This window comes from Varanus komodoensis, unplaced genomic scaffold (assembly GCF_004798865.1).
Source record: "Varanus komodoensis strain SLA01 unplaced genomic scaffold, ASM479886v1 scaffold33, whole genome shotgun sequence".
Classification (NCBI taxonomy): Eukaryota; Metazoa; Chordata; class Lepidosauria; order Squamata; family Varanidae; genus Varanus; species Varanus komodoensis.
Genome location: NW_025335817.1, coordinates 6,169,186 through 6,195,068, shown reverse-complemented (window position 1 = coordinate 6,195,068; position 25,883 = coordinate 6,169,186).

Here is a 25,883-nt window from a genome sequence, read left to right as displayed (position 1 = left end):
CACTGTTGGTGAGTTAGGTCATGATTAGTGTCTACACAGGAAAAAGCAGAGAACACAGAATTCTGTTGGCAAATTGGACTGTAACAGAGGGCAGTTCATGGGAAAACTGAAACCTTTGCCATCTCTAATCAGATACCCAAACTTTGCTTTCCTGCTTTCCTTTAGTCTACTAAATAGGTCTTAAAGTATGTGTACAAATGTCTGATGATAAAGTTATTCTGAAGAATGAAGAACTGGTTCCCTCGGTGATTGTGTTTTTTTTATTATTATTTAAGAAAAGTTCCTGGAGATGGATAATTGGACATGCACATTTTAGGCAGATTAGACAAGTAAGTAAATCCACTTCATCACTCTCTTCTATATGTCCCCTGCCAGCAAACAGCAGCACAATGTGGATTTTAAGCCCTTTAGAAAGCCACACAAATTTTCCTTCTAAACAGGATGGCAAACAGCCATTTCTAACCTTAACTGTCGGCCTTTATCTTGAATGACAACCATACAACTCTCTCCCCTCCCCTCCTCACCTCCCTCCAGAGTGCACAACATCAAGTGTTGGTGGTTACGTGTTTTCAGCAAAAATGAAAAGTTTAAGCAGAACCTTTCACCAGCATTTTGTTCAGCCGCAAATTATGAAACAAATTTATAAGGATAATTGCACATGAAAAAATATTGTATTTTCATTGGATTAAGTCCAATGAGACCAGTTCAGATGGAAAAGAAATTGGATGAGCAAACATAGGGAATAAATATGCAGTAGATGATTTCCACGTAACTCCAAGGCCCTTTTTCACTTTGCTGTCCAGTTGTTTACACAATGATTGATAGAGTTTAGACTAGTTTATTAAAGGTAAAATCGCAAAGGAAGTTGGCAGAACCGCTCTCCATGAAAATCCCGTCTGATCAGATTTACGGACGGCATGCCCCACTAGGTCTCGCCCTGCTCCAAGGGAAACAACAAGCCATGAAAGATGCTTCTGATCCAGCTAAAATGTTGTAGGTGGTTAGGCAGGGTAGGAAGTAAAAGGCAGCAGTGAAGCAAAATAGCTCCTTGACCCTCACAAGGGCAGACAAGATCAAACATCTGCAAATGCTGCGTTACTATATAGCCTCCCGTGCAATGTTGGTTTTTGAACCAAGCCAAATCAACTCATTATAATTTTACAGATTGAAACTGATTACATTTATTAACGCAAGAGTAAAACAGTTCTGGGAAGACAGGAATTACTGTGCAACACGTGTGTGTGTGTGTGCTGAGAAGCACACAGATGGGTGAACCATTTTACTGCTTGTCCAAGTTTCTTTGGGTGTTCACCACAAAACTGCTCCACCCTGTGCTGAATCTTCACGCACATTTAAATACTATTAGTGAATGCATTTTTACTCAAAATATACTTTGAAGACATATTTCGATTTTTTGAGCAAAGAGTCACATGAGGACATTTGGCAGGAGCAAAAGCCAGCTAAATTCTAAACCTAAGCATAAACTCCAGAAGCTGCGGATCAGAATTCACAATGATCACATTTCCTAGGTATTGCTAGATAAGCAACCTTTCATTAAGCCCCAAAGACACAACATCAGATGGAGAGAGATGCAAACATCTCTACACTGGGTGGACGTTTTCAAAAGGAAGTTTCCTACAGAAAGGATTATTTTAAAATGAAACCACAAAAAGGGGCTGGAAATGCTCCAGGAAGACTAAATCTGTCTTTGAAACTGTAACAAAGAACGGTTTTTTGGTCAGAAATGCTTCAAGAATTCTATGGAAACAAGCCAAATAATATTTTATGCATCAGCTTCCTTAACCTACATCTGTAGGGCTGTCCACAAGCCTTTGCAAAAACATGATCTTGACTTCTCTGATTCCTAAGAGTCAGTTGCAACCTTTTCTTGCTATGCTAATGGTCCAAATTCAGAAGAATCACAGGGAATACCTTTGTCCAAAAGATGAACTCGCACAGTGTCAGACAGAATTGCTCTCCCTCCATTTCCTGGGAATTCAAGTGCATTCCATGCCACAATACTTGTTTCTTCTCCAGTCTGCAGAGTGAGTAGAACTTAACAGGAGGTGAAAGGAGACCCAACGTGAACCCGGCCCATTCATGTGACTTCTGCCCAGAAAAGGCAAGGAAAAGACATTGCTGAAAATACGTAAGCTTAGGTAGCACAACCATTTTCAAAGGTTTCAAGCACTGCTTGGGGAACCCAGTTATAGGTACTGGTCTACCAGTGCTGAGGAAGGAGCTCTTCAATTCTCTAGGAAGCGCACATACCAGGCTTGTTAGCCACTCTGGCCTATCCTGGCTTATTGAGTCAGAATTTTGGTTTTCTGTTACATGCAAATGCGAACATTCTGTTTGAACCCAGGCAAGGTTGAGGGATAGGCAATTAGCTATCCTCCAGCTCTTTCAGATTATAAATTCCATAAACCAAGACAGCATAGCAAATGATGAGGGATTATGGGAGTTGTAGTATAAAACATCTGGAAGGGAAGACACCTGGCTGCTTGTCTGTGGTTTATAGAAAAAAAGATAACTTCAAGCCTTGTTTTATGATCCTGGCTTGTTTCCCTATACTATAAGCTAGGATTAAACCTTGTTTCCAGTCTGTACATTATTATAAACCATACTTAATCAGAAACTGGAGAGAAGCCTCATAAAAAGTTGGATTAGAGATGAGGAAAGGAAACAGGACATGATCCTGAATGCTACTCAGCAACACATGCAAACCAGAACACTATATAAAGCAACACGCTGTCATTTAAGCAAAACTTTTTGTAGCATTAGTTCCCAAACATGCTGCCTGTCTATTTCACTAGATGACCCAGTTCTTCACTTCTGATCCTATCTCCCCTTTAATCACAATCATTTGTGTGCTATTGAGAAATAAATTCCATTTCAGTTTTCAAAATGTGGGTACGTGCTATATATACTAACTTATACTAATGAACCATCAAATGTCTTAAGCAAAAGCTGAGCTGAGCAACTATTACAGTACAAAGAATAATGCATTTGGGCACAGAGGCCTTGGATTACTGGCCGTTCCTTTCTAAAATTAATGTTTAATAGCAATAAGTTGCAAATGACTTAGCAACGCAAGACTTACATTAGCATAGCTCAGAGTTCTGGATTTATAAAAGAAAATGTGGCATATGGTAATAATGTCCAGACTGACATATTACAAGAGGCTCTGCAATGATACAAAAATAAATGAAGAATCCATATGAGAAAATGGGCAGCCATTTATTTTATATTGGATTTGGACAAACTCTTAGAAGACAGTAAAACAAGGAAGCAGTGATGGAAGACATCCAATCTTCCTGGGTCCAGCCTATTTAATTGTACATAGCAATAAAACATTAACCATAAAGACTTATGCCTTTAGGATATTCTGGGTTCCTGGTCATGCACTCGCATTTAAAATTGCCTGGAACAAGAATCGCACCTCTGAAATTTTGGCCGTTGGGCACATGTGATTGCTCTGGTCTTGCCCTGTATCAGAGGCCTGTTCTCATTATCCTATGAGGCGGTGGCGCCCACTCGTTCATTATGTGTGTTCTTCCCAGGGAGGGCATATGATCCTTACCCCCTTTTTATCCTGGCCAGCTCCCTGTAGGCTGGGGGTCAGGCTGAGAGAAAGCACATGGCTGGGCTATGAGCTTCATGGCTGAACCTGCATCTTTGGAGACCTAGATATGCACGAGAATTTGGTTTCTGCTCACAAAACACGAGTTTGCCATGGAAAGCTCTCAATGAGAGCACCAGCATGCGTCAGCCAAAGGTTTTTTGCAGATTGTTCAATGCACGCTCTCATCTGCCTTGTTCCTGACCTCCTGTTTGATTTACGCAAATCAGCCCCACTTTAGCCTATTGAGGAAATTGCACAGATGAGAAACATTTGAAAACTCTCCTAATACTGCGGTTTGGCACATCAGCAGGAGCTTCACAAAATACAGTAACAAACCAAAGATAATAACCAGAACTACAATAAAGAAAATCAAATTCAGCAAATGCCTGAGGCTTACAGGGGGATTTTCAACAAATTTTCAAATTAAGGATGATGCCTGTCCCATTCCAGGGGAGAGAGGATTCCAAAGGCAAGGGGCCACCACAGAGAGGGACCTGCTCCTGGTCACCATGAAATCTATCCTTGCAGTTGGTGGCGTGACCAGGAGTCCCTAATCCGTGGGTCTCGATTAATGGGCAGGTTCATTTGCGAGAAAGCTTCCTTTCCTTCTGTCATGGGCCTCCTAGGCAATCTCCCATTCAGGCAATTGCAAGAGCAACGCTCGCTCAGCTTCGGTGGGCTTGTTGTGTCACATGCCTTCGGAACATAGCTCGGGACTGGAATCCTATTCCATATATACTGATACAAAAAGCACCACCTGTGCATGCATCATTATGTTACCAAATCAGCAGCACCCATGTGAGGAGGCAGCACTAGGCTTGGGAGAAGGACTCCCAGTTTGCAGAAGTACCACAAGTCTGGGGGGGGGGGCTCTAAGAGGGGGGAGCCAAAATCAGCCTTATGAGGATGGTGCGTACTTAGCGAACATACAATGTAGGCTAATACAATTATTTTTACTAATTCTATTTCTGTACTGCCCAATAACCAACGCTCTCCGATAGATGCACTCCCTGTTGTGAAATTCCCTTGCAGGTCCTACCCATCTGACGTTATTTCCAAAGTCACCAAGGAACCAAAGCCCAGTGTTGATGCAGGATGGGGTTTCGGTCACAGAATATAGTGGGTTTAACTACTGTGATTTCAGACCTCCGACACACACACATTTTTTACATTGCCACCATAGCGATTCCACAATGGTTTTACTGTGAACGCTCACAAATATTTATGATCGTGTACACAACTCTGCTTAAGTGGGCACACATGCACCGGCTACTACTTGGAATTCTCATTTTCTTTTGATGCTTCAAATCTTTTTAAGTAACTGAATTAACAATCTGTCCCTTTCTTTCTCCTCGGCCTGTAGGAGAAATCACAGACACTTTTCATTTCTTTGCTGGGAAGGACAAATGTTCATGCATTCACTGTGCGGAGCAAATATTGAAGGAATGCTCAGCCCACAAATGAGAGTTGCTTATATGGAAGTAAATGCAGTTCCACGGTCATATTTCTCCCTCGTAGGAGTCAAATAGTAGCTTCAGTTCAGATTCCAAACAATGTCCCTGGATTCTGGACTCCTCTGTTACCGCAGATTGTAACTCTGATAATAAAAGCAACAATATGCCTTGTAATATTCTGATGTCTTGTTGAATTATAAGTGGATCATGGATCGCTCCACTTCAGAGTTCCAGCCATCCATGCCTCCTCCCACATTCTCCCTCCTGTTCTGCCATTTTTCTCTCCCCTCCATAAGTCAGACAGCGCCCCATGCCCCCCAAGCACACGCAGCTTTCCCTCCCTTGAATTCTTTCCCCTTGCTTTTTAAAATTTGCTTTTTCTTTTGAAAACTTCAGGGTGCTCACAACCCAACTGATGCATCCCTCTTGAACACGGCTGGCGAGCTTTCCATTCCAAACGTACCAGTACTCTCGGTGATAGATCGGTATTAGCGCAGGATGCCTGCTATTCCTTTTCGTGGACTAGAGGTCACAGAATCAGAGAATAGTAGAGTCGGAAGGGGCCATGAAGGCCATCTAGTCCAACCCCCTGCTGTTGCAGGACACCAAGTTACACCATCCCACTCAGATGGCTGTCCAGTTTCTTTTTGAATGTCCCCAGAGTGGGAGAGCCCACCTCCTCTCCAGGCAGCTGGTTCCACTCCCGTATTGCTCTGACAGGGAGGAAGCTTTTCCTGATGTCCAGCCTGGATCTGGGTTGTCGAACTTGACCTGATTATTCCGTGTCCTACACTCTGGCATCACTGATCACGTGCCTAAAGCGTTGCCCTAACATGGCAACAGATTCTCCTTTTCCATGAATTCCAATCAGAACCCTTTCATTTTCAGAGCTAGCCTAGCCAGTATTGTAGCATCCGTCACGTCACTGGCCACGGTCAGAGACAGTTCTCTCACCTGTGGTGTGGCATGAAATGGGATTAGTGAATGTCACTCTCACCACAGGCCTGACCTGCAACAGCTGTGGAAAAGGGGGAGGCAATTCACTTGCAAGAAGGGGCAGGCAGGAGCACAAAGGCTTCCAATCTCCCAACCGTGACCAGGAGTGGTAAGGGCGATCTCCCCCATGCGAGCCCAGTGAACTGCCTTTCAAACAAACAATCCAGAAAATTGCTTTGTTGATTGTCAAGTCAATACCAACTCCATGTTTTCTCACCCAGAGTTCACCTTGGTTTGTTTCCTCCTGCAGTCACCCCAGGGAGCCTCGCCTTCCCGTAAACCACCCACAGCTGTCTTACCTCCAAATCGTATCTCAGGGCACTTAGCTCAGTCAGTTGGTGGCACTGGCCACCGGCTTCCCTCTCCAGCTCTTGGCACACTCCTCCAGCTGCGAGGGGACTAGGCTGTGAGTTGCCACTTCCCCATGCTCCTGGTTCACAGCTGGAGCTGGGCGCCACGGATAGGAAAGAGGGGAAAGCCAAGGAGCCAGGGCAAGTCGAGGGTGGACAAGGTCTGAGACCTCCAACCGGCTGCCTACTAAGATCTGGCTGAAGTCATGGCTTGCTCTTTCCATTTGGCAGGGAGCAGAGGCATTCTGCTTGCAATCAGCTCCTTCTCGTTAAGCCGCATTTCCCTAACGCCAGTATTCTAACCAGGCGTGTTCCTGTTGTTGTGGCCTGCTGCAATACTCTTCATTTGTACTATCTAGCTGGTCAGCTGTAACAGAATAAAGTCGTTTAGTTAGGAAGCCTTTGTCTTGGTCTGCCAGGAAGCAGAGGGGAAAAATAGCCTCAACACCAACACAAACGGGGACACAATCTGCCTACGTGTATTTGACAGAATACAGGCATCTAAAAATGTGTATTTTTGAAAAATGCACATAAATACGCTTCAACCAGCAGAAGAATGTGTACATTTCAAAGATGCACACAACGGAAGCATATGCTTCAAAAATAGGCACAGATTTTCATGTAAACAGAAAAAAAGGACTCACGATCTGATACGGACTGGGGCTGGAACAAGCTTTGAAAAAGGATTTGGAGAACTTTGCCCAGCTCCTGTTTAGTGATCAGCACATCCCTAACTGCATTATCGGTTTCAGAGATGAATTATGAGCCACCAAAATACATATTTTCGAGCCAGAAAATATTAACGTTGGCAGCATCACAAGTTGGGCAATCAGGCAGGATTACATCTGTACCAGGCATATGTTGCCCTGATCTTCACCACACACTTTGCCGCAGCAGTGAAACGGGATCCCAGAGCTGCCGACTGACATTTCGCCTCGCTTGGGGGAATTTCTCACATGCCCAAAAGTGAGAAAAATGCTCCAGGCAGCCCCAACCTCCCACAGAAAGCAGGTCTTGTTCTTGTTTTGTTTCTTCCTTCAAAGCCACTGCTTCCTTGAAAATACATTAGCGTAGGATGTCCTGAAAAATATGTTATCAAAATAAAACAAGATCTTTTCCCAGGCCACTATTTTTCCTGCTTTGTTCTTAGAATTTCTAGATGAATGGTTTCTCAGAGCACAGCCAAGGAAGAAGCCAGATTTTCCACCTGAGCAGCTCAATAGAGCCTTAATATCTCAGTGGACTCCAGGCATACCTGTAGATCATTTTAAGCTGAAAAGTACTGCAGCCCATCATAATCTTGGCAACCGTTATCTCCACTTTAGCTTTTTATTAATGTGAGCACTTTTAAGTGAGGCCAACATTATTATGCACAGGATCTCTTACACGTACAGCAAACCTTTCCTCACTGATCTATTCTGCTTTTGAAGGAAACAACCCCGTACCTGCCCTCAACTACCAGTCCCCATTTACAGTTCTCTGTCCCTGTCAATCACAACTCCACATCCTTCTCTTCTGGGGGATTCCTGGCTGCTTCGCTGCTGCAGGAAGCAGTTGCATTGGGCTGTCATCCTTCAAGGTTTCGCTCAGCCTCCAGGGCTCCAGAAGTAAATGCGGGGAGCGGGCAATGGATGCATCTTGGCCCTTGGTACACACATCAACCCAAAGCATGAACGTAGAGCACAGCCTGTCATTTGCATACTGCAGCTGCAGAGGTGTGTTTTGGGCTGCTGCTATCACACTGCAAGACAATAATACAGTTTTGCCCTCCTGAACTAAATGAACCCTCACCCACTCGGCTTCTGGATCAGCAGGCGACCGGGCGATTGCTGGGTGAAATCAACAGAGCGTACAATGGGATGTGGTGGCCAGCACGCGATCGCGGGGATGGGGAGGGCTTGGGCAGTATGAAACGGGGGCATTGCAGGTGTGTCTGCTTCTTCTGCGGAACATCAGGAGGGTGTGCAGCCGCTGCCTCCGGTCATCAGAAAAGTAACCATGGTCTGAAAAATCTAGGCACTGGAAAAGAGCCACACTTCGAAGGCCCAGCCACGCTCTTCAGTGGAACAGCAGCTTTAACAGCATCCCATCAAGGTGGCAAGAAGGGAGTAAGGGGAATCCGGGCTCACTCCACCAGTCCTGCGGGGGTACCAGTTCCATCAGGCTCTGCCCTCCAGCAACCATACCTCGCAGCGGCCACTCACCCGGACAATATCAAGCCCATCAGACCGACCACCAACCTTTCCCCTTCCGCACTCCTTGAACTCCTTTCATCCCAGCTGGTCACTATAAAATCCATGCCATTAAGCACCAAGCCCCATGCCTGTCTGTTTTTCCTCCTCCCTCACCATCCCTTTTCCTCTTGTGTTGAAGCTTCTACATCATAAGCCGGAAGATAGGGACTGTCTTATTACTGCACTTGGGAAATTGCTGTGGGAGCGATTTTTGACTGGAGAGTAACCATATCAGCAAATAAATCGGTTTTAAAAAGTACAAAAACCTGGAGGCTAGAAACCTACATGATGAGTGCAAGCCCATTTCAATCACCTGAGAAACACGCGAATGTCCAGAGCAGAAAGAGGGCTGTGGTGACAGCTTCATGTTGCCTACGAAGGCTTCCTCAGCAGCAAAAGGAACTGGAGAAGTGAGCAATCCCTCTGCCTTCTGAGGTCCTGCTAGTACAATGAGCGCGTGAAGAGGTAGCACTGCCGCTCCATTAGACTCTCGTGCAGCTAGAGCCATGCGTGGCAGAGGTGACTTCAGGAAGTGGACTGGACCTTGACAGTCCTGATCATTCCTGCTTTGCGTGTATTTGAGCAGCAGGGAGTCGGAAGCATGAGCGATGCCTCCCAGGTGGAGCCTGCAGCTGCAAGCAAGGCCCAAATCATCCCTATGGAAAGCTGACCCGGTGTCGCCCCTGCATGGATAATCCACATGCTGATTCCACAGCTGGGCTACACTCCCATCACCACACGGCCCCGCTGCCTGTGGAGCACTCCCTGTTAATCCAAATAAGGTGTAACGCACACTTGCCCAGGTGGGCACGGCGCTGTTTTGCCTGCATCCAATCAGCCTAACAATAATAATAGATGCTTCTTCGAAAGGAAAATCACAGCCTAAGATGATTGCCTGGAAGGAGCATAATGACTTTGTGTCTCAGCCGGACTGCAAGGTGGGATGCTGATGAATTGCAGACTCCGCTGGATTGGAGCACTGGGGTCTAGTTTCAGGAGAATCCTCTCTGCTTATGATTGCTGGATCCCATCCGGACCCTCTGCTCCTCATAGGTGCTGTGGTGCAAGGACAGGGAAAGCTAACCGAGTACCCGTTGCAAGTGGCAACATTATCGGGTTTTGCCTGTTCTTCCACCCTCTTAGCAGGCCATGCTGAATTGTGAATGAACTGTTGGTGGGAAGTTCTGCCCAGTCAACAAATAGAAGGCATACTTAATGAGGTATTCCAAAGTCTACCCTTTGGAAAGATGTTATTGTTGAGTCATCAAGTCATCCCCAACTTTCATTCAACTCCCTATGCATGAAAGCCCTCCAAAATGCGCTTACACACACACACACACACACACACACACACACACGGGGGCGGGGGGGGAGACACAGAGAGAGAATACAAGAGAAAAACAGCACTCGCTGCATATGGTAGAATAGGTCATTTTGTAGTTTATTTATTTGTTTGTTTGTTTGTTTAGGGAACTTCTATGCCGCCCCATTCGCCAAAGCCTCGGGGCGGCTCACAACCATAAATAGAATCCTATAAAACAATATAAATTAAGTCACCCTGGCCAAAGAATAAAATAAATAAATAATATTGGTTTCAAGATAGCCTTAGTTTGGCATTGTTCTAAATATTTGCATGAGGTGGCCAAATGCTCTCCTGGTCTCTAAATAACTCACAGATGCACCACAATATCCCCGTCTAACTGGGACCAGGATGATCCCATCCTATGGCACGAGTGGCACAAAGGCGGGATGCAAAAGTTGCAACTCGCACAATAACCCAGTGGCAGAGAGCGATGCCAGCACTCGCTAACCTCTCCGGCTCTCTTGGTGAGTGAAGGCCAAGCCATACTGGAGCAACAGCCTACTTCTTCAGTGCATGTACAGCCCACCATTTTGCCCTCTTGTCAGGAACCCAGGGGCCTTGTACAGCTTAATTTTACCCTCACAACAACATCCCTGTGAGTTAAATTAGGCCAAGAGTGAATGATCAACCCAAAGCTGCCCAGCTGGCTTCATGGCCAACTGGGGACTAGAACCCACATCTCCCAGGTCCCCAGTCCAGTACTCAAACCACCACACCACAGTGGCTCTGCTTCGTTCCCTTGAATGCATCTGATACAAAGGTGCCTTTTAGGTACTTTCCCATCAGTTCTTCCCACCGTCCTCCTATAATATGTAAAGTTCTAGGGGCTTGCCGGTAGAGCCAATCAGGTAAACTGTAGGCACTCCCCAGCCATAACTGGAGCCTAGGATTGGGTGGCAAGCACCTGGCCCCACCCACATGATGCTGAGCTCTCTTATAGTGGCACTGGAAGAGGAACAAACAGGGGGAAAGCAGTTGCTACACAGCTGTTGTGATTTCTGAAGGGCTTCCAACTCATTCCAATTACTGTAGTGCCATGCTGATTTGTTGATTATTATTAAACTATTGACTGTTTTATGTATTCCAGGATATTCACACACCACTTCTTTAAAAAAAATAGCTACAGCAAAACATAAAACAATTCACAACAACAGTTACACAAGTGAAAGGCTGGGAAAAGCCTGGGTAAACACTTTTTAATAACTGTCTAATGCGCATGATTAGTGGTGCCATACTCTACATGATGTGGCACTGACAGCAAGACCTCCCCAAAATTTGTAGGAGATCAACAGGAGGAGACAAGCCTGGCAGATAGCCGGCCTTGATAATTTCGACAAGCTGGCCAGGAGGTCCTCTCCAGGGCTGTGTTACCAAACACATAATTCTACATATGTATCCAAGTCTTAAAAGAAGCTGCACTGGAAGGATGAGCTACCTTCAGGCTCTGCCTCAGCCCCCTGGCAGCTCCCAAAAGAGCAGCCGCGGCTCTCTTCCCTTCTCCCTGCACTATGCACACTGGTTTTGATTGCACACGCAACTGTTTCAGTTTACCTGTCGTTCTTCTTGTGTGCATTTTCTGTGTGCTTTAGGTTGGGCACTAGTGTGCTATTTTTGTAAACATTTGGTAGTATATACTCTTGCACAAAGACACGCATACCCAGAGAGACAGGCCAGATCTGGATGAGATGCCATGGCTCGCTGTGGGTTATTAACACACAATAAGCAGCAAGACCTGCAGGTGCCAAATTGTGTATCCATTCTTGCGGATGCTCAGGTTGTACAAACCTGGCATGCATGGGTTACGCGGGGCTGTATAAACCTTTAACAGAACTTGGGTTATGTGAGGGTTGTGAAATGCTTGCACAAGCCGTGCTCACGAGGATAGCACAGCAAGGCAGCCCCCAAACAGGGCTTGAATGTTCAAAAAGATTAAATAACCAGTGGAGGTTGCTGTGTTATATCAGCAGGCCCATACGGAAGGGCAGGTTGACCACCTGGGTAGCAACTACTGCTGAATCTTTTCACCAGTTTCTAAGCAATTTGCGTTAGCAGCAATGGCAGATACAAGTCAGCATCAGCCCCTTGCTTTCCTACCAGTGGTGTCCCCAGGAACCTCTGAGCCTGGAAGCAGCCCTGACTTCATCCATTAAGACACTAATGATTCATTTTTCACCACCAGATTATCATCTTTGTGCAGAATTAGACCCATATGCAGAAGTTACTTTGGGTTTTTTTCCCTTCTCCTTAACTGCACCTCCTGGGCAATCCACCCCAGAGCCTCCCTTAAAAAAAATCTCATTCCGTTTTGCATTTCTTCCAAATCACTGTTTTGTTAAAATGTTGTAATATACTTCTGTGCAAATAACATTTTTGCTCTTTCCTCTTTCAGTTCAGGTTCTTTTGTAAATCTACTTCCCTTCCCAATTCTCTCTGAACAAAAAAACTCAGCAGGATACAGACAGAATGTATAAAAGCAGGGCCACTGGGGCATATTGTACCAATAATGCACCTCTTAATAATACAATTAGAGACATATTTTCTTAATGCCCTAGGAGGAAGGGGATTTGGCAATTTTCTGCTGGACAAGTGCTGTGCTGCTTTGAAAAGGAGGATGTACAGCTCAACACCTAATAGTTTTGTTAGGCCTTTCAGCTGAACTCCTGTAGGAAATGCACATTTTAAATAATATATATTACCAATAATGCTTGAGAAGAATGGGCCACCTACAACCCCGCATCTTCTTACACCACTTTTTCAGGCTGAATTCTTGCAGGGTTCTTCAAAGCAACAGTTAAAACCTAAGGGGGAGTGGGAAAAACCCTCAACCCTATATAAGCAACAATAAAAGGCCACAGAAAAGAGTGAACCAATAGTGGAACATCTCTCTTGGGATTCTGCTTTTGAACATAAACAACTCAAAACACTCTCCTCCTTGGCAAAACCCCCAGAGGGGCTTGAATGTTATTATTCATACACTGTCTATCCGTTTTCCTATATATTTTAGGATACACTGCACAAAGATCTCTCTTCTCTTCAGAGCACGTGTGTCAGGTCTTAGGGCTGCAACCTGCATTGTTTTCAGGGGCATATTTTGCTAAACCTTTTGCTCCACATTGAGAATTTGCTGCTGGATATTTACCTATGTGAAGCATCTGTTTCACCAGGCTGTCTGCAAATACACAAGAGGACACCGAGCAGAACTGCATTTGCCTGAGTCAAGGAGATACAGATGGGAAATGCCATTGCGCCCCATGGCACAAATGCCGGAGGGGCAGGTGTGTCTGCTGGATAATAGCCATTGGTGGAGTGGGCTGTGAGGGAACCATGGAATCACAGAATAGTAGAGTCGGAAGGGGCCATGAAGGCCATCGAGTCCAACCCCCTGCTGTTGCAGGACACCTCGCTACACCATCCCACTCAGAGGGCTGCCCAGTTTCCTTTTGAAGGTCTCCTAGTGTGGGAGAGCCCACCACCTCTCTAGGCAGCTGCTTCCACATTTGTATTGCTCTGACAGGGAGGAAGCTGTTTCTGATGTCCGGCCTGAATCTGGGTTGTCGCAACTTGAATGGATTATTCCGTGTCCTACACTCTGGCATCAGTGACCTTGACTTTCCTCTTTGTGACAGCCTTTGAGGTACTTACGGAGGGATATCATGCCCCTCCCAGGATGTTGTTGGCCATGACGCCCAGCCCTTAGACAGAGCAAAACCTTTGCTCCCACACCTCCTGGCAGGATGCACAGAGATCGGCTGAATTTGCAGACACGGATGCAAAGGCGCTGCCAGCGCCACCAAAGCATGTCAGCTGGAGCTCAGCAACATAGACAGTGGCACAGTTATGTTGCCTAACGCTTCCACATGGAGAGCAGGCATTGGCCAGACTAGGGCTGTAGCTGCGGGGGGTCTCGGAGCAAGAGTACTTACTGCAAGTTCAGCATTCCAGGACTGACAGGTGGATTCTCTCCGGCTCAGCCATAGCGGCTCCTGCCAGGGGGCTGCCATGCCCCCTCCCTGAGGAGTCTGGGGGAAAAGGACCCGGCTGTCAGGTTTCAAAGCAGCCTCTTGAGCTCTGGGAAGGCTGGAGGGTGGGAAGAGGGCAACATGGCTTGCTGCCAGCCAGCCGGCCTCGCCGGCCTCCCTGCTGAGTGTTGGACCTCAGGGTTTGAGAGGAAGAGACCTGGCAGCCTGCCCCAGCCCCAGCCCCTTCAGTGGGAATTGCCAAGGCCTGCCAAGTAGGTGGTTGCCAGCAGGAGAACAGGATCCGTCCCCACTCCCCAAGATTCTGCACTTGACCAGCAGGGGCAGAAGAGGATGCATCCAGGGCTGGACGTGGGCTCAAAGCCAGGGCTGCGCTGCACACGACTTGCTTACAGAAGGCCCCCGGATCAAAACCTGGCATCTCCAGTAGGGCTGGAAAGCTCTCCCCTGAAAGCCTGCAGAGGGAGGGCTGCTTTGCCAGTAGAAAATCCCAGGTCTGATCCCTGGCCATTCCAGGTAGCGTTAGATAAACTGCCTGCAATACTGGGGAGCTTCTGCCGATCAGCAGACCTAGATGGACCCATGCTCTGACTCAGTATCCGACGGCTACTTATGGGTCCATGTGGGCCCTCCGGTGTCAGTGGGCCATGGGCTGCACCTGCACCGTTCCCAACATCACTGGGTGTCGGTCCATTTTTACAGAACCTTACAGAACCACTGCACATCACCAGGTCTAGAGACCCACCTTGATGCAGGTACGTGCTGCAGATCAGGCTACTGGGACATAGAAATTAGTTGTAGGCATCTGTGAGGGGCTCTGCCAGGGCACCCCAGCTGCCCCCCAAAAAGATGCTGGTCATAACAGCAAGAACCTGAGAAACTTAAGTAACAGTCTTGTACCAGGTTAGAGCCACTCTAGGTTCAACAAACTGCACTGCCTTACCTGTTTCCTTCCTCCTTCTCAGAGGGCCAATATGGCACCACACAGCTGGGCAGAATAACACATATGGAGGCAGCAGCTGGACCCCCAGTGAAAGCAAGGGCATTTTCTCCACACTCTCCATCGCCATTTCCACTCTTTACCGCTCCATCTACGCCTCCAAATAATGGCTAAGAAGCATCAACAATTCAAGGGGAAAAGCAAGTGCTTCAGTTTTAAACAGCCTGGCCTGGCCATAAAACGACCCTGGGAATATTTCCAAAAAGGGATTGGGGGAGGGGGCAGAAAGCAGAACGACTATTTTAATAATTCACAGAATCCAGCCAGCCTTTGTGGGCGCGGGTTCTTCACCTGCTGGCTGCTGAAGCCGGCCGACCGTCTCTGCGACGGACCCACTGGCACGCCGGCTGTGTGGGATCATTCATTAGGAATCCTCATTGTTGCAGACGCGGAAGCAGCACACCGCTTTCGTCCTGCCGGCTGCTTAAGGAGCAGCTTCCAAGAGGGAGCCTTCACATGACGTGCGCAATGCACCAAGAAGCTGAAGGCTGCAAAGCTCGCTGTCCTGCCTCGGATAGGGACCACTGCGCCAGGAGGGGGAGGATTAACACCCTTTCTCCTTCCATGGGGGGAGAGGATTAAGAAAGAAAACCATTGCCATGTGTGTCAATGCAAAAGAAGGACAACAAGATCCACATGGGAAATTGGGATGGGGGACAGTGACGGTGGAGGTTCAGTCCTCTTCCCTTTGGGCGGTCATCCCAATCCAAAGCAGGATCACGGGTGCCTACACTCCGTTCAGCTGCATACATCATGCACGGTGATGCCAGCAATGTGCCAGCTGGCTCCAACCACAATGACAAGGGTCAAAATAAGGATTCAGCCACACCGCTCAAAATCAAGAATTGCTCTTTAGGAATGGCAAAAATTAGTATTTTGGGCATATCAGCCTGATCTGTTTTTGTATCTTGTGAAGCAAGATACAGTGCAAAGCAGCAGCTAAATGAGGCCATGCAAATGAGCTCCCCATTCGGGCCGTCAGCCGACCTGGACCTGCTTGTCTATTCTGACTGGAGGCAGCTCCGCAGGGTGCAGATGGCTGAGAAATTGTTGCAGTTCAATTTGACCAGGATTTATCCAATTCTCACCTCACTGAGCCAACCGGAGTCCTGAGCAGGACCTGCCGCTCGAAGCCCACCCATTTCCAAGCTTGCCGTGCAATTTACACAACAATTGCTACATTTGGAAGATGTGCATATTTGGAAAATAAGCATGGAGGGGTGAGGAATGCACGCATTGGAAACATGTACATGAACAGGTTTTAATAAATGGGAGGCAAATGCATGCTTTTTAAAAATGTGTGTGGGCGCGCACGCATCGTTCTGCAGCCAAAAAAAAAAAAAATCCCCAGAGCTCCTAATCAGATATGGAAATAAGAGAGAACTTATTGGCTCTTCTATGGAACTAAGAGAACCTCAATGATCTTATTTTGTTAATTTCCATATCCTTGCCCTAGAGCCCCAGAGAGAGAGAGAGAGAGAGAGAGAGAGAGAGAGAGAGAGAGAGAGAGAGCGCGCGCGAGCGAGCGAGCGCGAGAACCTTTTGAGCCATGTTATCCAAGATCCCATAAGTGGAGATACTGAGGACTGAGTATTATTAAAGCAGCTAGTACTAGCCCCAGATTTTGAAGGGCCCTTGGGCAAGAAGCGCTCAATGGAGTCCTCAGTGGGTCTACCTTCTTCCCACCATGATCCATGGCTGCCCTTTCTCTTCCTAATTAGCACTACCTCTTGCTATAAAGTAGGGACAAGTGGGCAGGGAGGCAGCAATATCTCCTCCTCCTCCTCCTCCTCCTCCTCCTCCTCCTCCTTTCCTTGCCCAGACCAAGTGCCCAGAGAAAGAGCAGGCTGCAGTTCACAAAGAGCTGAAACTGGGAATCCATCCGATTTGAGTACAAGAGAGTTCCTCCAATCCAGTCACTGGAAGCAGGTTGAGTCAGGTTTCCTTTTTTGCAGGTGTCCACTCCAAAGATACACCGTGGTTTGTGTTTATTGTTCTTTTTAACCACAAATGAAATGGGTGCACCCCGCCCTCCAAAACCACACAGCTCTAAGGTATTTGCGCAGAAGTGCCTATCTGAGCGAATCACAATGGGTGAAAATGGGCGGATTATGCACAAATCACAATAGAGCCGCACAGATCTGGGTGCTGTTTTGCGCTGACTTGATTAGCATTTTTCAAAGATGCACCAGTTGGTTGAGATGAAAGTCTGCAAGTTGACTCAATCTGCATGACCACACGTCGGCCCCAGAGCAGAGCTAACAAACCTGAGTTGTCCAATCTGAGTTGTGTCTTAGATTCCTCCTATGCTCCTGAAGAGGAAGAGCTCTGACCAGAAGGTTTCTGCTGGGATGTGGGCTCTTCCGCAGGTGCTCACACCTACCCTTGACGCTGATCCTGACACCAGCGCAAAGCGCAAACAAGTCCCCCCAAGATAGCCCAGGTCTGCAACCACAGGGAATAAGCGCTGCCTATCATGATGTACGTTACAAACGAGGAGCTCAGTCCATCGTTTGCTCTTCCTGAATTCTCCAGTGACTGGAATTCCCCTTACAAGATTTGACTGCCAAACCAGCTGCAGCCTTTGCTGGAAGACAGAGACGCTGATCCCCAGATTAGACCACTGCAGTGAGCTTGCTGTGGGACTGTCCAGAAATATGATCCAGAGTAGAATGAACAGCTGCCCATTGATTAATAAGGTACAACCTGCAAAATTGTATTGTCAGTGTTGAAACCAAAACGTTTCCTGCAACTCTGCCTCTGGACCCTTTCGGGATGAGGATCCTATTCTATCAGGGATAACCTGCTGTGACTCGCAGGCCAAACCTGGGGGGGAAGGAAGAGCATGCATGCAGGGGCTGGGTCTTTGCCTATCTTTTTGGGCCATTTCTGCACCCTCTCCTTGTCCCTTTTAATTCTCTGCCATGGAACACCTTCAGAGGGTGCCATTGTTTTCTGACATTGGGCAGGTGTAATGCACTCTTATAGAGCTACTGTGCCTGCAAATATAATTCAGTTCTGATAATGAATGGGATGTCTGATGACTTATAACAGTGATGGTGTATCTTTTACAGCCCAAGTGCCCAAACTGCAACACAATACCCACTTATTTATCGCAAAGTGCCAACACTGCAATAAAACCTGAATACTGAGGGTTTGGTTTAGAAAAAACCACTCACAACCAGTCCAAGCAAATATCCATCCATCCACCCATCCATCCTTGGCAGCGCACTGACTGGCCATGCGAAAGCTCAGACGAGTAGCAGCTAACGAGTCATGCCTCGTGACATCATCACCTGGCGCCACTACTCCTTTCCAAGCAAGCACATGGCCCCTCTGTGCACTGTTATCCGATGCTCGGGTGCTGGGGCAACTTGGCTTGCGTGCCGCTGTGGCACACGTGCCATAGGTTCGCCACCACGGCCTTATAGCCATTGGTTGCTCTCCTACAATAGACAATGGGAATCATGGAGGTCTTGATTTCTGAATATTGGCTTGGGTTCCATATTTAAGTGGCAGTAGAGGGCCGCTGAATCGGTCCAAGCAAAACCGAGCTGTTTTCCAAAGCACCAAATCAAGTCTAAGTCAATTCTGGGTGAGGTCTGCTGTACAATCCCAATACACGCATGCGTGCACACACAACAAAGTTGTTCAGCACTGACATCACCTCTGGGCTTAACACTGATGATTTAGCCCTGCAGGCTGCACACACACCAGCAGTCTCAAGCTCACATTCTTCAAACACTCTAAACAATAAGGAGCTTGGAAGAGATTTCCAAACCCCTTCAGGAAATGTTTAATCCCCCAGCAGGATAGGAAAGACTTCCCTTCCGATTCATTTTATCTCTTCCCTTCGCAAGAACTGTCTTGGTGAACTAGAGGACATCAAAGTGCATCCAATGTTCTATTTCAGGTGACAGCCAGACAGGTGCCTTCAGAAAGTGCCAAGCAGAGCCTCAAGGCAGTGGCTACTGCCTGTTCTTCTACCTGGTGGTCAGAGGTAGACCGTCTCTCTTCAAGGCAGCTCAGTTTCACTAGCGGGATTACAAGGAGCCCATGCCCTGTGTGTAAAGTGATTTCAATTTGAGGCCATCAGGAAGAGCAGCTATTTGCAGGTGACAAGGTTGACTGTCTTCAACGTTGAAAAGGGCAAAGACCAGGCAGGCACATAAGCATCCAGCATGCCGAGGCTCAGCAGGTCTGGAGCGGGCCTGAGATTGGAGGGGAGACCACCTGGGAACTGCAGGTATCCACCTTGGGTTCCACAACTGGGGGAAAGGGGGATATCAAAATAATATATAAATACTGCAAGTCTGATGTAGGAATACAACTGCTGAAGACTGGGGTATAGGCAGAGAAATAAGGTCCAACTCCCAGGCCAGCATAGCCCACTCTGACTGGCAGTGGCTTTCCAGACAGAGAAGGAGTTTTCCAATCACCTGCAACATTTCACATATATGTAGAACAGCCGGCCCCTTACCTGTGGCCCCTTCTTGACCAGCCTGCAAGAATTTGGGCCCGTCTGCACATGACAACCAACTGCACTGTTTAGCCCCGACATCATCCCGATGTCCACGACTGCACGGCCACTGACAGAAAGTGGAAGGAGGTCACACACACTCCACATCCTGACCCAATTATTTAGGGGCTAAACAATCCAGCAGTTAACCCACCCGGACATATGGGTTATCCACTAGGTTGTTTAGCTTCTATGTAACCCAGCACTCCAGGTTCACACTTCCCACCCACAACCTCTGATTGGGCCAACTGGAGTTTGCATGTGAAAAGCAGATGTCGAAGCAGTTGGCAAACAAAAGCTGTCCTCACAAATGGTGGGCCGAATAGCCCTTGGTCTGTTACCTGGATTTGTGAAGTGGGTCTTTATCTAGATGGGAGTCAACCATCTTGATTCCTCATAGGTGACCATCTGAAGACACACGGTCAACCAACTTGTTAAACAAAGCAGACCTTTGCGGGGAGGGGGGAATGCCTGGAAGGGGGGGGGGGATGACAAAATAGGAATGCTGGGATTCTATAATGTTAGCAAGGCAAATTCACGTTTTAAATAAGCAGCGGGTTCAACTCTATAAAGTTTGGCAGGGATTGTTCATAAGCTAGAATTTTACAATAATGTTGCAAGCCACTGCTTTCTAAGCAATTTGGCGAGACATTGAAGAGGTGAAAAGCGAAAGCAACATAAGGGCTTTCTTTTACGCTTCTACCCACGGCACACTGTGCACAGGAAAACAATGCGCTCGGTAGCTACAAAATTGCTTCCCAAGTTTGTGAAGTCCCTTGTGTTGCCTAATCAGCACTTCTAGAAGCAATATTTTCTGTCAATTGATTGACAAGGAGGTATTGCTTTCAGAAATGCTGAATCTACAGTGTGGAGGGACTCGGTAGATTTGCAGTGACTATGATAAATATAAATTGTGCAAAAAAATGTGCTAATGAGTTGCAGTGGCACGTTTCCTCCACTGGCATCGGGAAGAGAGGCTCTGGGCAATGTTTTGGTTCAAGAGCAGAACAACAGTGCAGTTTGGATTTGTGAAGTTTTTCACCGCTATTAACTGGAGCTCCTGGCTACTGGCAGGAAAACCGCTTTGCTAACAATGCAGTCTTTATCCGATGGGGAGTGAGGATTACCAGCAGGTTGCATTTACATAAACAAATCCAATACGAGGTCCGAGGACAATAAGGAACCAAAATGGGGAAAGTCTGGATCCCAAAGCGAGTGGCTTGCAAACTATTTGGGTCTCCCTGGACCTTCTCCGGAGCTTCATGGGATACCAGAGCATTTGTCAAAGGCCTGATGGGCATTTTCAGAGCAGTCCCTACTTGGGCTGCCAACATGAGCTGAGGGTGCTCTGAAGGCTGACTCTGGGCTTTCAGCTACCCCGAAATTCATGCATCCAGAGCGACTTTGTCCTTCCTATGCCAGTCAGTAGTGCTCTCTCCTTTGACTTGCATAGGCAAGAGATAGCCAAAGCGCCGGAAGACCAAAGCTGGGGTTTCTTTGTGTTCCAATAAAAGCTGTTTTTTCCCAAAGTTGTCCAAAACAGAACAGCCTCCCATCTGTAGCTAAAACGACTTCTGAATACCCTTACGAACTTGACAATCATAACCCAAGTGCCCATATAAATTCTCCTGAGAGTTAAGATTGACAAGTCAGACCCTCCTTTGAGTTCCATCTTACTTGGAAGGCATGACCTTTCCATTGGTGGTCACTGCTTTGGAATCCTTTCATCTAGGATCCTTCTCCAATCTTGTGCCTTCTGGACACATCTGGACTGCAACACCCAGAATTCCCAGTCAATGGCCCTTCCTGAATTCTGGGAGTTGCAGTCCAAATGCCTCTGAAGGCCACCAGGTTGGGAAAGGCTGATTCGGAGGTTCATATGATCTCTGCCTGCTGTTTTTTTCACAGGCAGGCCAAGAGTTTTCCTTTCCAAGGACTGTTTGGGCTGATTAATTTTGCTGCTCTCCTATTCTATATTGATGACCTGGTTTTAACTGGTCTTCCTTATTTTGAAGAATTAAAGTGCTGCATTTAAAAAATAAAAATAACCATAGAAAATATTATCAAAATAGAGAACTATGCATCTGTATGGGTCATCCTCTTGCCTCACCAGCAAAGTATGAATTCAGTTTCAGGCAGTTCATGAAAAGAGCCATTTCATGAAAGGAATCCGTTTTTCTCAAAGATGGAACAGCTTTTACTGGATTTCGCAACTAATTGCCAGAAACTATGAGATGCTGTCAGGGACCGCCGAATGACTCCAATTAACTAATAGAGACCAGAGTCGTGACAACAAAGGGAAGCTGGCTCCAGCAATTACATAGCAACCAAAAGGTTAAGTGATAATGGTGGAAGGGCGAAAGGTTGGACTTCTAAATGTGATTGGCTAATTGCCATTTGTGGGAGTGCCAGCCGCTCAAAAGGAGATTGATGATATTTATCTAAGGGTAATAAAATAAAGGTTTCACATGAGTAGAATTAGTATTTCCATCATCTATGAAGCCATCCTGCATGTAGAACTCCCTGTGAATTTACCTCCTTCTTTTGGCAGGTAGAGATATTCCAGAAACTCCAGAGCTGCACAGATTAGTATACATTTGTAAATGATCAGATACATTTGTTACATTAGCCTAGTAGCATGTATCTGTATGACTTAATTACTGTTTGCCTTTGACGATGCACTTGGTAACACCACAGATTCCTTATTTTGAGAACATTTTCCCCTCTACAAGGGAGTTTAGTACAGTCCTGCAAAGCCATCCCAGATGCCTATTTTGTGGCTTGTTTCTCTGTGACTCCATGCCAGTCTTCACTGAACAGTGAGGAATAATGGTAAGTGATGCTGAGTAATTCATTATAAGAATTACTCAGCATTCTTCCTGCCATGCAATGCCCCAAATGATGTAGCCTTTCTTAATGGGGACTTGTTTCAGTGCACAGATCTTTTGGACTCCCCTTCTCTGCACCTTTTGTTGAGGCTACAGCCAGAATTCGACACAGCATTCCACGTGTGACTGCCCTACAGAAGACAAACTCTGTTGTGGAGCTGGGCTCCACAAAGAAAGATGTGAGTTTTGAATCCTGGGGGCTGAATGGAGATTCCTCATCAGAGGGATATCTCCTAAGCCAGAGGGTAGATCTTCAGATGGTTGGGGCTTCAACTCCCAGAAGCTCCTGCTGGCATCACCAAGGTCAGAAAGGCTGGGGTTTGGTATCCAAAACAGAAAGAGAGCTACTTTCTATCCACCCCAATTCTAAATTTCCCAAGCTTTATTCTTTCTTTATTTATACACATTATTTATTAGCCTTCTATGAGATGTTGGCATGGTGTGTCATGTCTCAGCGAATGGCATGTAGCACATAGCCTTGACATCCTAGGACAATTCTATGTGATCTAAACACAGTGAGAACCAGTAGGGAAAACTAGGCTGTCTCATGGCTCTCCAGCCAAAATTATTACCTTTAATTCCAAATACAGTAGCCTTGCCTATAGTATTTTGCCAACACACGGAGACAGAACTAGACATGCACAAGATATATTAAGAATAATAATACTCCCAATCCACTTGGGAACAAAGATTGCTTCTAAGTGTCAGATTTCCTTAACTCCAACCTAAAGAAATCCTAACTGATACACTCATTAAATGCAGTGTCATGAATTGCAGACTAAATGCTGGAGAACCAAGCAAGCGTCTGCTGCTAAGCTTACCAAGTGACACTTCCACTGTATCTCCATTCATTTCAATGGGACATAAGTACAAGCAGTCTGCAACCCAGGGCAAGAAAGGAAGACCTGAGAGCACAAGTACTGCCAGACTAGATAAAATAAAATCTGTGTCACCCCACCTCTCATATCAGTGAGTTCTGGCTTTCTCAGAGGAACAAGGCATGGGGAAATAGTCCCCTCTAGCCTGAAGGGGAAGTAACTTGCTACACACCTTCAGCAATCAGCTGTCTTATGCCCTCAAGCTATCGAATATCTATATCCCATAGAACTCCCCCCCCACCGTTCATTATTAATATGGATGCTGTCATTCCACAAAGAAATGTTTAATCCGCTTTGGAATCCTACTAAGCCTTGTTATACAGCTCAGCGATATCATATGACATTGAATCTTTAGTCTCTTGCGGTGACTTCCTCAACTTGTACAGGTAATACAAGCTTCTTTTACCAGCTGTTCAGAGAGCACCGCATTAGGCTATATCACTGCACAAACCAAATGAGGGCAACCTTTAATGGATTTCATTACTATACACACTGTTTTAAGGATTCCTCCAAAGCACACACATCCATATGAACTGGTTGTCAAAAAGTGTCTGGGTTCTTTGACCAGACCATCAATAATCGTAGCTCAGTTTCCATGACAGACAGACAAACAGACAGACGGACAACAGCTTGCTGGATCAAGAGCCCATAGCTTAGTGGTAGAACACCTGTCTTAAATGGGGAAGTTCCCCAATTCAAGCCCAGCATCTCCAGGTAAGGAAAGGAAAGATTCTTGCCCCGAACCCAGGAGAGCTTCTGCCAGTTGGCATCAACAACACTGGACAGGAAAAAAAGCACTCTGATTCAGAACAAGAAGGTTCTCACCTTCCCTTGCCACTTGCTCACTCTCAGAGGAGTGGCGGGCGTGTTTCTAGTAGACTTTCTCAGGTTGCACCAGGCGACAGATGCTTTGCACAGGGGTGGGAGGAAAATCTGATGTGCAAGCTTCCCACATCTCCTGGCCTTGTGTACATGCCTTTGCTCCCATGCTGGCCTGCCCAGTCTTCTATTTACTTCGCCTACCAAAGGTCAGTGGCTGAAGAATTAGCAATGCTGCCACGCTAATGCTGCATTTGAATGCGCCCCTGCGTCTAGTAAACCCACTGAAATGTGACCAGGCATTAACGAAAAACCTACACATATGGCCTGCCTTGATTCTCCATGAATCAGATCCAGACCCAAAAGGAATGGATGTGGTCCTGGATAAACTATGCAAGCGCATTCTAAAACAAGTCTCTGAGTCCTCTGCAACCCATGGGGAGTTTATGTCAGATGTGCTCCTTAGTAAATCTCTCAGTAATCAGCATGAAAAGAGAACCTCTCTAGAAAAGAGTCTGGGAACTATTTGTTTAGATAACTGAATATTTTATGTGCTGTTCATGCATTTGACACTATCAGCTCAGGCCAAAGCTCTGCAGAAGGTCTGCTAGAGCGGCCAGGAACTGTTTAGATCAGTGGGTGCCTTTGGACTTCCGTGTGTGCTATGCTCTCTGAAGACGGCTGCCATGGGGAGGGCTTGCCCATTCCGAAGATGCCTACCTTGGTGGGGATGGCCAGCCCTGAAAAGGCAGGCGGCTTACCTGTAATACCCATTCTTCAAGTGGTCACCTGTGCATTCACACATGTGGGCTCTATGCGTGCACATGGACACTGGGGTCCCTGCTGTGGATACTGGTTGGGGGAGCCAGCCCCGCAGAGGGCCCTGCTCCACAGCTTGGCTTTCAGCCAGACGGCCCAGAGTTCTCTCATCTTTTGGCCTCCACTGTGTGGCTCCCCCGAGGCATAAGAGACAAGGGGAGAGGCCATCTGTTGGAAGCAGCATCTGCTTCAAGCGCCATGGTGGGGCAGGAAAAAGATGAAGATGGGACAGAGAGAAATGAATAAGGAGCAGGAGAGGGAAAGTGGGACGGATATATTCTGGAAGATTTTTTCCTTTTGAAAATGAGAGCAGAGGAGGAACTTCCTGATGTATCCACAACGGCGGTCCAAGAAGAGCTGAGCAGCAGGCGGGAGCCGCCCCTCGTGCCAAGGCTTGACCAGGGAAGGAGTTCCCACTGAACAGGAATAGTTCAGCCTCAGAATCTTCCCCAAGAGGCCCACACATGTGCACAGCACCTGTATGTGTGACGCGCAGGGAGCGCGCGCAACAGCACTCACCTCCCAGAAGGCAGGCCGATGAGGCTCAAGGGAAAGTAGCTTCGGAGCCTAAGTACAAGGCAGAGATGAGCTCTGAACTCTTTGAACCCAAGTAAAGGTTTGGGAAATGTCAGCCTCCCAAATATGTTTTTTTCTACAGTGCTAGTGAGGAAAGAATGAACTTCAGGAGGGGTGGGAAACCTTGGCTTGCTGAGAGACGTGTCTGCCGGCACACTGGTGCCCACGGGTGCCACGCTGGAGGCTTCCACCACGTGGCATGTAAAGCGTTTTCGTGCGCGCAGCGTTTCCCCTTCATTTCCACGTGCAACAGCTTCGTTCCTGCAAGACGAGGGCATCCAAAGCCACCCCCTACAAACATGAAGGAAGTTGTTCGTCTTTATTTGCTGGGCCGTATCAGATATCACATACATATGGGCTGGGGCTTATTTGTTGAGTTTTGCTC